This window comes from Sorghum bicolor, chromosome 9 (assembly GCF_000003195.3).
Source record: "Sorghum bicolor cultivar BTx623 chromosome 9, Sorghum_bicolor_NCBIv3, whole genome shotgun sequence".
Lineage (NCBI taxonomy): Eukaryota > Viridiplantae > Streptophyta > Magnoliopsida > Poales > Poaceae > Sorghum > Sorghum bicolor.
In genome coordinates, this window is record NC_012878.2 from 22,812,621 (window position 1) to 22,821,623 (window position 9,003).

The window sequence follows — 9,003 nt, forward strand, 5'->3', positions numbered from 1 at the left end:
TTCTTTATGTTCATTACCTTGCCATGCATACCTAGGTGCACCACAAGGCGTGACGGTGTTGGAGTTCGCCCCACCAGAGCCGGAGCAGCAGCAGAAGGATCCACCTCAGGAGGGAGGAGCTGAGGAGGAGGACTTGCCAGAGTGCCCAAACCACCACCCAACCACGTTCATCGAAGGCAAGCCCTAGAGCATTATAAGACTCCTAATATTTTTGTTATCATGCTCAAGAGTCATATAACTATGGTTATATTTTGATGCATTAAGTGTTAGGCATTGATATGACACCCTTGCTGCATAATGACTACCTTGTCCACCTTATACCTCACCTTGAGTAGGTTCAGGATCAAAGTACTGCTTAGCCATGCTTAGTTCGGAAGAAGTCGGGTGATTTCCTGTCACCTACGAGAGATAGGTGGATATCTGATCACGGTTGGCTATATTTGCTATCATGGAAATAATCATGTGTTAATAATGAATGGAGACCGGGCGGGATAACGATAGTGAAGCAACAAGGCATGGAGGTCTTGGGTGTGGATCTATCCCCGTCTGTGTCGTTTAAGGACCGATACGCTGTATGTCCTCTTGTCATGTTGAACGCATGCCTGACACTTAGTTGGCCGGATAAGTCGTTCCGACCGTGAAGCCTATGAGTCAACTCAGGCCAGGCACCCCATTCTATTTGAGTGCGCACCCCGGTTGGTAGTAAGTATGTGCGGGGAGTCAATGGCGTAAGACCGAGGTGTCAGGTTAGAGTCCTGACCCTGGCAGATTGTCGTCCCTAGGGGTGCGGCACTGATCGGACCCGTGACTTAGTCCTGAGTTGTGCTAAAGGTGACCTAAGGTTGCTCTTGCAAAGTATGCCTGGGTGAGTGCTAGGAATACCCCTCCAGCTGGATAGGAATCGATTCGAATCGCCATCTCTCCCGGATAGTGAGAACTTGACTTGAGCAGCGGCAACGTAGAGCACACTAAGAGAACTTAATGGTTATGATGAGGATAATGATGGCGATGTGATAATCTAGATATGGTTATTATTGTGATGCTCAATAATCAAGTGCTTGCTTAGAATAGGTGCTAATCTAGAGGATAGTTGTTTTAAGTAATTAATTTGTTGCTAAGAAGAAGGTAGTTGTCTAACTTAAAATTAAGCTTTTATGGAAAATGTGAATCAAACCAGCCCACATATATGAGCCTTGCATAATCCTTGGTGTCACTTTATTTCTAGTTTATGACGGCTAAGTCTAGCTGAGTACATTCTCGTACTCAGAGTTTTATTTACCCTTGTTGCAGATGACATCATGTATCACGGCTACTGTGCTAACTGTCATCATCCGGCTGCGGATGATGAGTAGATCTCGGGCAAGATCATCTCTAATATCTTCACTTATGCTTTTGTTGGGTTGATCATGAACTGGCATGTAACAAACTATGTGTGTGTGATGTTTCAAAACTACTTTGCTTCCGCTACTAAACTTGTGTTGTAATAAATTTCACTTGGACTCCGATGGATGTAAAACTGTGATCTATGTTGAATGTATGTAATCTATGATGGAGATGCTTGATCGTGTACGATCTTGGTTGTATGTTGGGGGAATCGAGATATTTTGAGGTTTTGTCGGACTACCGGGTTTATATGGGTTCAAGTCCATTGGCTTGAACGCTCTCGTGGTTGCTAATTCACTTGAATTCTTATAAATTGGACGGTTCTGTTACAATCATCACCTACAAGGTAGGTATGGAAACCAAAAGTAAATTTAGAATCAAATCCTGCACAAGACACAAACCAGTGGCGCCATCCGATGTGCCCCTCAATCATTGAGCAAACAAGAAGGTCCTATTCAGATGACTTAAAATCACTAGATGCCATGGCAGAGGTAACTTGGTATTTATCTGTATTTTCCTTCAGCATATTTACTTTTCTTAAATGCATTACTAGTTGCATCTTTACTTTATTATTTCTACATTAGAAAAAGAAAATAAAAATATGTCTTGTACTGCATCTAGAAAAATGCTAAGCCCCTTGTATTTAATGTGTGATGCAACAACCCACACACTCATCTACTGTGGTGGCACAAAAATAAATTTCCTCATATTTATTCCCCTGTCTGCATATCATAAATTTAAAAAATATAAAAATATATTGATCCTGCTAAAAGATAAAGGGGTATAAGGACAAAGTTTAGAGGTTTATCACTAACGCTTAATTAGTTCCACAAGCTTTGTTGTCTATTTGAGCTTCACAAGCTTTAAAGGATCAAAAAGAACGAACAGGCAGAAGGACGTCTTGTCCCCCGTCAAAGAGCTGTCCACATCAATCAAGCGCTGTTTCTAACAACAAGTACCCACAACACTCCAGGAGGATATGCCTTCACTACCCGTCAGCAACCTCAGTAGACCATGACAACATCTAGCTTGGAGGAGAGCATCCCCCGTATACCAAGCTAAGTATTCCTCATTAATCTATTTATTCCTAGTGTGTTATGATAAGATAAAACTAAAAAGATGAATAAGCTTAGAAACCCAATAAAATTTTGTTTTATATTTCATAATTAGTTTTGCTAGCTAAGGAGAGCTCTTAATGAATATGTTGCTAAAATGGACCCCTAGAACAAATTCTTCTATACAAACTGTGATAGCTTCCTGCACGGAAGTGGTATCCACGTCGCTCCGAATAGTTACAGCCGTCTGATCTCGCCCAAAGATGGCTCAGATTGGTTCCGCCTGGAGCCGCATCTTCGGCTTCTCGTGCATTTCTCTAGCTTCACTCGCTTCGTATCTGAATCCGAAAAACCAAATATATACCGTGGCTCCCGCTTCTACTTCTAGATTCTTCTTTTGCCTCCCTCATCCTGTCTCCCATCGGTCTTTCTCTCTCCCTCGCAACACGGCGAACTGGACGGCGACACCCAGGCACGCCGGTTGTGGCCGGCCTCCTCGTCCTCCTCCGATGTCGTCCCTCACTGCCCGCCAACTTCATTTCTCTCTGCCCTCTCTCTCTCTCTCTCCCCCTCTCTCTCTCGGCTGCCATGGGCGCAACGCGGCGGCGCGTGCTAGGCGACGGCGCTCCTGCGGGCTGTGCTGGGGCTCTCGGTAGCCTCCTCCCTCTCCCCCATCATCCATGCTCGCCTCGACGAAACCTCGTGCTCGCCACCTCCCACTGGGTACCTCGTGCTCGCCTTGACGAAACCCTAGGTGCGGGTGCGGCGGCGGCTGCCCTCTTCGTCGCCGGCTGGATTTGACGCTGACCCATCCTCTTCTTCTCATCCTTCGTCCCATGATGTGTTCTCACCAAATAATTTCTTTCAATACAATTGAGTACCTGCTTCTTGAAGGCCAGACGCCCAAGCCTACAGTTACTTTACCTGCTCATAGATTCTTGATTGGGTTACTTAGCTATTCTACTTTGGCGTCCATCGTGCCTTCTGTAGGATTAATTTTATTTAACCCTTCAAATCTTCCAAATTGTTAGACTAATGTAATTAGGCCTATAATTGTGGATGTGACCACGCCAATTGTGGTAGGCTTGCATGCCACCCAAGCGTGTATATATGTACTCCTATACTCATACTTGGAATACAATCAATCATTCATACACTTTCATGGTATCAATCGCGGTTTCGATCCGCTACCCTTCCGCAACCCAAACCAGCGCCCGCCGCCGATCCGATCGCCACCACCGTCGCTGACTACATGTCGCCGGGTGTGTCGCCGGTCTCATCGCCCGCGCTGCCGATCCGATCGCCCGACCCGTAGCTGCCCTCGTCACCGGGTGTGGCCGTCGATCTGATCCTGCCTCCGCTCCCGATCTCCTGCTCTAAGTGCTGTACGTACGACTCTCTGACCGCCGCCGTCGTCATCAACGTGCTGTACGTGCTTGGAGCTGTACGTGCTGTACCTGTACCTGTACGATCACCTGCTGTTGATCGCGTCACCGGGTGTGACCGCCGGTCCTGCCCCACATGGCTGGCGAAGACGACGCCGCCGCCGCCGCGGCAGCCGCCAAGGCGGCCAAAGAAGCCGACGCTGCTCGCGCTGAAGAAGCGCGTCATGCTGAGGAGGCTCGCCTTCGCAACGCCGCCCTGGACGAGTACGAGAGCGCTCACGAAGCCATCTGGGCGTAGGCTACCGCCGTCGTCAACGTGAAGGCGCTCATCCCCGTCATCCTCGACAAGGTCACGAACACCTACACCAAGTGGCACGGGATGTCCCTCACCGTGCTCGGCAAGTATGCGCTGACCCGCCACGTGCTCGACGATCAGGTGTTCCCCGTGCGCCCCGCATGGCTCCAGGCAGACTGCGTCGTCTTGACGTGGATCTTCGGCACCGTCTCCGGCGATTTGCAGCAGTCGCTCATGATCCGCCAACGCCCCGCGCGTGAGGCGTGGTGCTACCTCGAGGACGAGTTCCTTGGCCAGAAGGAGTCTCGCGCCCTCCTCCTCGAGATGCAGTTCCGCAACCTCCGGCAAGACTCCATGTCGATCACCGATTTTGGCCGTCGTCTGGAGACCATGGCTGCGTCCCTCGCCGAGTTTGGCGACCCCATCGGTGATCGCCAGATGGTTCTCACCCTTCTTCGCGGGCTGAGCGGTAAATTCCGCCACATGGTGTCGATCCTCAAGATGCATCGTCCGTTCCAGACGTTCGCCGAGGCCCGGACGCACCTCTTACTGGAGGAGATGGAGATTGATGCTCGCCCGCCCTCACCGCCCGCCGCTCTCGTCGCGCATCAGCAGCCGACTGCGGCTGGCCCGCCGGCGCCCTCCTCCACATCGCGCCAGGGGAACCCGATGGCTCCACAGCGTCCCCCCGGTGCGCCCACTGGTGGCCAGCGCACCAACGGTCGTCGCCGTGGCCGTGGCGGGCGTGGTGGCAGCCAGCAGCCTCCTGGAGGGGCCTGCCCTCTGCTGGACAGCGCAGCGCACCGTCAGGCATGCACCAGGGTGTGCATCCGTCCTTTGCTCAGCCTTGGGCAGGCTCGCTGCAGATGTGGCCATACGGCCGCCCTCCGCCGCCTCAGCCGGCCTTCACCGCTTTTCCACAGTATGGCGGGTCGTTCGGCAGCGTTCCGGGCGGTGGCGTCTATGGCACTGGCTACACCGCGCCCCCACTGTCCGTCTACGGTGGAGCTGTGCACTCGCCATCAACGTTCCAGGGCCCCCCGGTGCCCTTTTCCGGTGGCTGCGCAGCCACCCTGGAACCCCACTCAAGGAGGCGCATGGAACCACGACTCCCTGGTGCAGTCGTTCAACACCATGTCGCTCACCCCGCACACACCTTCCGAATGGTATGCCGACTCCGGTGCTGGCTCTCATATGACTACGGATGCCGGTAAACTCTCCACCGTTACCTCACCGTCATCTCTTACACCTTCATCTATCATTGTGGGTAATGGCACACTTCTTCCTGTCACTGCCACTGGATCACATACCTTTTCTTTTCCGCATCATAATCTTGTTCTTAATGATGTTTTGGTTTCTCCAAATATAATTAAGAATCTGATTTCCATTCGTCGTTTTACCACCGATAACAATTGTTCCATTGAGTTTGATCCATTTGGTCTTTCTGTGAAGGATCTACACACTAGGAACGTGATCGCCAGGTGCAATAGCTCCGGCGACCTCTACCCGTTCTTCCCACCCGCCACCAGCACTTCCGCCCTCATCGCTGCACCGACCTCGCTTTGGCATCGCCGTCTCGGTCATCTTGGGCGTGAAGCTTTGTCCAAGCTCATCAGCTTCAGTGTTATCTCTTGCAATAAAGATGAACTCCACCATATATGCCATGCGTGCCAGCTCGGTCGGCACACACGGCTTCCGTTTGGGTCATCTAGCTCTCGAGCCACTTATAATTTTGATTTGATACACTGTGATCTTTGGACATCTCCTATTGTTATTGTGTCTGGGTACAAATATTATCTTGTTGTTTTAGACGATTGCTCACACTACATTTGGACTTTTCCTCTCCGCCTAAAATCCGAGACGTTTTCCACCCTTTCCAATTTTTTTGCCTATGTTCACACACAATTTGGCACCACCATCAAGAACGTCCAGTGCGACAATGACCGTGAATTTGACAATTCCCCAGCCCGCACGTTCTTTCTCTCCCACGGTGTCCAACTTCGCATGTCTTGTCCTTATACTTCTCAGCAAAATGGAAAGGCCGAACGTTCTCTTCGCACTCTTAATAATATTGTGCGCTCCCTTCTCTTTCAGGCGAGCCTTCCTCCAGTTTACTGGGTCGAGGCTCTACACACTGCCACCCACCTTGTCAACCGGCTCCCCACCAAAACACTCGCCTTCTCGACACCCTACACCCATCTCTATTCCACCCAACCCTCCTATGACCATCTCAAAGTTTTTGGGTGTGCTTGCTACCCCAACATGTCAGCTACAGCACCCCACAAACTTGCACCCCGCTCCTCCCTATGCGTGTTCCTCGGCTACTCTTCCGACCACAAAGGCTATCGCTGCCTTGAGCTCCAGTCGAACCGCATTCTTATTTGCCGACATGTCATCTTTGATGAATATTTTTTTCCCTTCACTGATATGTCCACCACGCCCATGGCTTCCTCCGCCTTGGACTTTCTTATTGATGAACATGATCTCACCACTTCGGTTCCTAGAGTTCGGTCTGTGCATGCAGGTACACCCGCCATCACGGCGCCGCACGGCATACTGTCACCCGTGCCAGAGCCCTCGTCTCCTCCTGCCTGGATGAGCGCTGGAGCAGGGACTTCCGACCACTCGCCAGCACAGACCAGCGCTGCTGCCCCTGTGCCACATGCACGGGCTGCTGCCAGCAGCGCTACGTCGGCCTCGTCACCCACCACAGCCAGTGCTGCTGCCCCTGTGCCTTTCGTGCAGGCAGCTGCCAGCAGCACCACGACCACTGGTCGTACGGCGGCCACGAGGCCGGTCTCCATCACCGCCGTCGACAACGCGCATCCGATGCGCACTCGCGGCAAGTCCGGCATCGCACAGCCTGTGGATCGCCTCAACCTCCACGCTGTGCCCATGTCGCCACTGCCCAGTCCGAGTTGTTCTTTCACTGGCTCTCTCTGAGGACCGGCCAATTCACCAGCTGGATGTGAAAAATGCGTTCTTGCATGGTACCCTCACAGAGACAGTCTACTGCATTCAGCCCACGGGTTTTGTTGATTCTTCTCGTCCGGATTTCGTCTGTCGGCTCAACAAGTCTCTATATGGTCTGAAGCACGCTCTGCGTGCTTGGCATCATCGGTTTGCCTCTCATCTTATTTTACTTGGATTTGTTGAAGCAAAGTCCGACACCTCACTTTTTATATATCGACGAGGGACACACACAGCTTTGTTGTTGCTCTATGTGGATGACATTGTTCTCACTGCTTCCTCTGCCAGCCTTCTGAAGCAGATTATTGGAGCTCTCCAGCGTGAGTTCGCTATGACCGATATGGGTCCACTTCACCATTTTCTGGGCATTTCAGTGACACGCTCTGCCAATGGTTTATTTCTTTCTCAACGACAGTACACTCAGGACATTTTGGAGCGAGCCGGGATGAGCGAGTGTAAGCCTTGCAGCACCCCTGTTGATGTACACTCCAAATTATCCGCAGATGGACCCCCTGTCGCTGACTCCACACAGTATCGCAGTCTTGCTGGCGCCCTGCAGTATCTTACATTCACACGTCCAGATATTGCTTTTGCTGTTCAGCAAGTATGCCTCTACATGCATGACCCCAGGGAGCTCCACCTTGTGGCTTGTTGATATTTGGTAACGCAATTAGAAAATGATCCGCAAGCGCACGGATATCGGTGAGCATTTCACCCGAGAGGTTATCCAGAGTTATCGTATTTATATTTTTACCACTGGGAGAAAGGGTGCATCTGACTAACCAAATCTATTGCTACTACCCCTTTAGGCTACAAAGAATGTCTCTCGATGTGAGTGATGTATAGAGAAGACTGCAACCGTAGTCTCGTTCTAACCTTGGTAAGGATGATCTACTGTTCTATTGGGGAGGCTCACGGAATCTAGACAACACAAAGGATGTTCGACCCGCACCTATAAACCTACCCGTCCTGCTAACGAGATGTGATCTATAAAGGTAACTCGGAAATGTCACGTTCCTCGCTACTACCACGGTCCAGCTAGTCAGGGGATATCTATGAGTACCCTAGCCTAAACACCACGTTTACGCTAACAAGTGATTACTCTAATACTCAACCGGAAGAGGATTAAAGTAAACTCATAAACCAAAGAACAATAAAACAAGAACTTACTAGTATTAGAAGTCAAATTACTGAAGAATCTTAGAAGCAAGCCTCGGGTTAGGAGACTTGATCCCGCAGGTACAACTCGGAGTAGACACCGACAGACCGGCCTTCCTCCGATCCACACCTCCACTCTATCTCTCTCAATCTAGTAGAAACTAGAAGATCTATTTCTACTTTACATTGGTTGCTATGCCTAAAAAGAAATATTGTTTAGAGAAGAGGTTTTCCTTCGAGGGCACCCCTCAATCTCTATGATAATTTTTTGTCTCCTCCAGGGGCCAGTGGGGGTCTCCTTATATAGTCCTCCCCTTCTATGCGTTTTTGGGTCGATAGGCGAGGTGGTACTATGTTATTCTAGATCCAATAGGTCGGTGGAACGTCATGAGCGAAGAGAGTCCGGAACGGAGTCCAGAGGGGGGCGGGCGCCCAGGTCCTCAGGGCGGGCGCCCTGGGCCTGGCCCCTTTCGGGCTCCGCTTCCTTCCCGTGGCTTCTGGAGTCTTCTAGATGGTAGAAAATTGCGCGGTGGGTTGATATCTCTATGTAATCCTGACATGTGGGCCTTTCTTCCTTATTTCCTAATAACCCCCTGCAGAAATAGACAAACACCAAAACTCGTGGAATTCTGTCAGATAAAACCCTAAGTCTAGATGTTGATTTCATTTGGATCCTTTTCTTTGTTTATTTGATAATTAAATTTGATACTTAAGGACCGTCAACAAACTCCCCCAAGCTTACCTCTTGCTCGTCCCT

The 9,003-nt window shown here is 50.6% G+C and overlaps 1 pseudogene; it reads left to right on the forward strand.

The window, feature by feature from the left end:
- Window positions 3,960-7,061, forward strand: LOC110430428 (annotated as a pseudogene).